Consider the following 5,883-nt stretch of genomic DNA (forward strand, 5'->3'; position numbering starts at 1 on the left):
TCGGAGAAGCCAGCCCACCGACTGCCAAAAGAGCTGGTAGACCTAGACCCCGGACGATCCGCCCCTCGCCAGCTGTCGGCCAACCACCTGCAAAGACTTCGCATTCCGACAGCTGCAGTCCAATCGCTGCAGAAAAACAAGACATTTTCAGCCAATGGGGAGAGAATATCACCACGTGGCAAGGGGAGGGGTGGGATGCAAGTGTCTCATGGCTTTTGGGATGCGCCCATTTAACTTTTCACTGCCTGCAGCTTGGCAATATAATAACTTTAAAGAGCATCTCAGCCTTGGTTTGGCTTGCCTTTGAAAACGGAACTCTTTAAACACCACAGGCGTTTGTTTGAAATATATTCTATAAATCCAATTCTTAATTTAAGTTGTTACAAAACTCTTCCTATTATGGAACACACAGAAACGTTGCATTTTAAAAAGTAGAGACCTCTTTTAACAGCCCAGCCCAGAATCGTTACTAATATTTTCACTGAACATCACAAAATCAAAAAGCAAGTTTTGAAGGATTTAGAGTTTTTCCTCAAAAAAGATGGTAAAGAAAAAAAAACAACCAGAAGAAAGGAAGATGCTGTACAATCGGATGTTGTATTCTCAAAATTGGCAAATCAATTTAGTTTATTTTTTCCTAGATGCCCTCTGAAACTATCAAGTTTAAATTGTCAATTTTAAATGCCTGGAACCTCTTTCTACATTCTGTTTTAAGATTATATGTAGACCATATACAGTGGTGGGATTCAGCCAATTTGCACCAGTTCGGCAGAACCAGTAGCTAATTTTTTTTTGCCCAGGCCCAGAATGGACTTCCGGAAGTGGCATCTACACAGAGAACCGGTTGTTCATATATTTGAATCCCATCACTGACCATATAGTCCTCAACTTACAGATAGTCCTCAACTTACAGTCATTTGGTGACCCCTTGCAAGTTACAACGGCACTGAAAAAAGTGACTTATGACCATTTTTCACAGTTACGAACATTGCAGCATCCCCATGGTCACATGATCAAAATTTGGATGCTTAGCAACTGGCTCATATGATAATTGCAGTGTCCCAGGGTCATGTGATCACCTTTTGTGACCTGAAAAAGTCAGTGGGGAAGCTAGATTCACTTTACAACTTTGTTACTAACAACAATTGCTGTGATTCACTTAACAACTGTGGCAACAAAGGTCGTAAAATGAGGGCAAAACTTACTTAACAACTATGTCGCTCAGCAACACAAATTTTGAGCTCAGTTGTCATATGTTGCGAACTACCTGCAGTATACTACAGAGCTACTCCTATATCCCTCCCTATTTTTAAAAAACATTATTATTCATTGACAACAAATACCTGAATAGCAAACTGAATAAGCAGGAAATAGATCCCATTTTTCTAATTGTGCTGAAGCAGGATGATTGTGTGTGTGCATACACACCCTTTTATACTTTTCCCCCTTTATGGCCCAAATATAATAACCCATTACAGTTTCCTTTGTTTAGTTTTCCAGTTGTACCAAATGTCTCTGGGCTCAACATCAAAATGATACAGTGGCAACTCTGTTCTCCATCCTTATTTTGGAAGTATGCCTTCTTATGGTACAATATGATTCTATTGGTGTAGTTGGGAGAATTCAGATATTTCTATCAAATGTAAGGTTAATAGTGTTGAGTTGTGTTGACTTATTTAACTATTGAATTATATAACCCACTCTAAATAAAGCAATCACTTCCTATTAACATCATTCAACTCAGGAATAGACAGACACTGTATTCTGTAGGATTGGAATCCCAAGTAGTAGTAGTAGTAGTAGTAGTAGTAGTAGTAGTAGTAGTAGTAATAATAATAATAATAATAATAATAATAATAATAATAATAATAATAATAATAATAATAATAATGAAGTTGGAAGGGACCTGGGAGGTCTTCTAGTCCAACCCCCTGCTCAGGCATGAAACCCTAAACCATTTTAGACAAATAGCTGTCCAGTCTCTTCTTAAAAACTTCCAGTGTTGGAGCATTCACAACTTTGGAGGCAGGTTATTCCACTGATTAATTGTTCTAACTGTCAGGAAATTTCTCCTTAGTTCTAGGTTGCTTCTCTCTTTGATTAGTTTCCATCTGTTGCTTCTTGTACTGCCTTCAGGTGCTTTGGAGAACAGCTTGACTCCCTCTTCTTTGTGGCAACCCCCAAGATATTGGAACACTGCTATCATGTCCCCCCTTGTCCTTCTCTTCATTAAACTAGACATACTCAATTCCAGCAATTGCTCCTTATGTTTTAGCCTCCAGTCCCAGAATCATCTTTGTTGCGCTTCTCTATACTCTTTCTAGAGTCTCAACATCTTTTTTACATCGTGGTGACCAAAACTGGATGCAGTATTCCAAGTATGGCCTTATCAAAGCATTGTAAAGTGGTATTAAAACTTCATGTGATCTTGATTCTAACAGTCTGTTAATGCATCCTAGCACTGTGTTGGCTTTGTTTGGCAGCTGCAGCACACTACTGGCTCATATTTAAGTGATTGTCTACTAGGACTCTGAGATCCCTCTCACAGTTACTACTGAGCAAGGTACCACCTATACTATACCTATGCATTTGGTTTTTCTTGCCTAAATGTAGAACCTTACTTTTTTCATCATTGCATTTCATTTTGTTAGATAGTGCCCAATGTTCAAGTCTGTCAAGATCCTTCTGTATCTTAAGCCTATCTTCTGGAGTTTTGGCTATTCCTGCCAGCTTGGTGTCATCTGCAAATCTGATGAGTTCCCCATCTATCTCATCATCCAAATCATTGATGAAGATATTGAAGAGCACTGAGCCCAGAACAGAACCCTGGGGCACCCCACTACACACTTTCCTCCATGTAGATGCAGTTCCATTGAGGACCACATGCCGAGTACGGCCTGTCATCCGGCTATGAATCCACCTGGTGGTGATGGTGGTTGTGATGGTAACCCACATTTTTCTATCTTATCAAATAGTAGGTTGTAGACAGAGACCATATTTGTGCACAAGATACAAAGCCTTCCCAATTAAACCGATAAGAAACACAAACTTCTCCAGTAGCTTTAGAATCCATTTAATTTATCAGAAAGTTACTGATAATTATTAAGTACTGATACAAATACAGCACTTATTATACTGGCATGGGAGGCAGGAGGAAGAGGACCAGCCCTGCCTCCAGTATAATTGTGGTATTGTCATGAGGGAATAGTAGGGATCAGATCATGTAGCCAACCAAGCACACCTTTTCCTGATATCACACTGCTGCTTCAAAGGATTCCCTATGAAGCTACATGCATATATCCATGTGCTCTATCAATCATATTTTGCCCTTCAAAATGTGGATTTCTGTATAGCACTATCAGATGTCAAAATGAATCCAACAGATTGTTGATCCATTTTCCAGCGGACTTCATCCTTGATATTGTTTGATAGTGACAAATATCCAAAGCTGAAATCTGGGGAATTTAAGTCAGTGTACTTTAAAAAGCAGAAAGAAAATAAAAACCCCAAGTTACAAATCATAATATTTTTATTCATAAAATAGACACTCAAGCTTATTTACAATCAAGGCACAATGATTCAAGACCTCCAGTACCATAAACAGTGGGAAAATCCAGTAAACAACAAATATATATATATTCATTTATTTATATATGAATGTATTTATGTACACATCACTAAAGATAAGTACATTCTTTGTAATTTAAAACATGCCTGGGAGATGGGAAGGAATGGGCAAATTAAATGTGACTATTGTCAGGGATGAATACATAGTGAATGAAACCAAATTTCCTTGACAATAACATGTGGAACAAAATCCAGAGAAGGTCAATTCCTTTTAAGGAAGTTTTTACACATCAAAATAAGCCCCAATTTTGGTAGTCTAGGTTCAATTTTGTTTAGTGCAGAAGTCAGCATCCATTCTTGGCTCATGGAGACAAGATAAATTAAGGCAGTTTTCCAGCCCATTGCTTTCCAAATGCAAAGGACTACAAGTACCATAATCCCCTGCTGTTTGGGAATACTGGGAATTGCAGTCCATCACATCAAATACTAGTGTATTTGCCTAGAGCCTAGATTAAAATACAAATCTGAAATGTTGATCAGCATGATGGATAATTAGATGTGAACTAAAAGCAAGACTTTAAGGTACCACAATGATTTTTGTTTTCTTTTGCTGTTATAAAAATCATCAATTCCAATGGTAGTTTCATTTCTCTGAGCTGGCAAGTCCAATATTGTTTCTTATTAAACAGTGAATTGCTGGATACAGCCCAAGTCAGAAAAGTGGAGCATTTTTTGGCAAGATTAACTTTGCAGAAGCTGTTTCCCATAAATCCGTAGCTTTCTTATGTGAAGAATAAGGCATTAATTTCTCCTCTTGATTCGAAATGGTAGCCAGGGAAGAGGTAGTGTGTGGGTGAACCTTGTTCTCTCTTAGTTGCCCACTAACTGCAGCCATTCTCATCTCACTACCCATTCCACTGGATTTCTCTAAAAGTTGCTTACTATTGAAAAAGAGTTGCCTAGTTTTAAGACTCTGTTCATTTTGCTCTTTGATCCAGTTCAGTTATGAGGGAAGGTCATGCCTTAGACTTTCTTTTTAATTAATTCACACTTCATCCAGGAATGCACAACTACTAGCTTCAGTAAGCTCTAGCTGAAAATTTTGGAATCCTTTTAGTGAAAGAACAGATGTCAACACCTGACCCACCTGGATATCTTTTTAAAATTGCTCTTAAAAACAAAATCTGTCCTAGTATTTGGAGATGATGGGATCAAGACACTATATAAACATCCCTCTGTCTCACTGACATTGCATCGTTGTCAAATGCTGTGAAAAGCATGGAGATCCTCTCCAGGCTCACTGATGCAGGAAGAAGCCCACTAAAAGATGCTATCAAGGGCCTCCTGTAGCTGGGAGCTAGTCCTGCAATGAACTACTCCTTGGCATGTCTCAAAACCAGCCAGTGATCAAAATCATTAAAAATAATTTCTAAGTTAAAAAAATAAAATGCTATCCTTCTCATTTCAAGCTTTCTTAGTATTTCTTAAAAATAAGATAACAAAAGTACTAATACTAGTGAAACCACCCTTCCTGCAAGAGAATTAAAAATTAAAAAAAAATAATAGAAGGCCTAAATTATAGCCAGTCATCCTTAGTTCAGTACAAGCTCCAGTGCTGAAATATCCAGTACTTATTCTGTAGGAAGGGTGAAAACTGATACTGGCCCAGAACTAAACAGGCTTCAGCCGCACCATTCGATTCAAGAAAGTTTTTTGATAAAACCTTATTACTAGGGGAAAGGGAAATACCACCTTGGCTAAATAGGACCTAAAAAGAGAGGTTGGGCCTGGGGAAATTGGTTGAAGATCTTATGGGAGCAATTGCAAGCCCTATACATCCTGCAAGTTTTCCATGCTGGAGTCAGGAAATATGGCAATTGCAGTTATAGAAGGCAAAATTCATTCAACCTCCCCTCTAAATGAAGTATGGCAGAGTATGATTAGAGTTGTAGTCCAATATATCTGACTGATGCCAGGTGATGAAAGGCTGAGGGGAAAAATGAGGCAAGCATTAACAAGGATCAAAAGAGAGCATGGAGGCATCTATAACTGTCAGCAAATGAAAACCAGCAAATAAAAGTACTTTGTTTTTTAAAATATGGCTGTATGCCTGCATTAGAAAAAAAACAATACTTGTGAAAAGAATCTCCCAAAATGTCCTGATCAGATGCTCTTGTGTAAGGACAGGATGTTCAAAGAGAACTGTCCTAGTGTAAGCCTCTGATAAGGACACACACACAAGAAATTTGGTTTGTGGTTACTGAAAGAGGGTTCCGTGAAAACAGAAGGGCCTTCTGCAATAAAGCATCCCATAAA

Source organism: Protobothrops mucrosquamatus, unplaced genomic scaffold, assembly GCF_001527695.2.
Source record: "Protobothrops mucrosquamatus isolate PMUCROS unplaced genomic scaffold, P.Mucros_1.0 scaffold10, whole genome shotgun sequence".
Taxonomy (NCBI): domain Eukaryota; kingdom Metazoa; phylum Chordata; class Lepidosauria; order Squamata; family Viperidae; genus Protobothrops; species Protobothrops mucrosquamatus.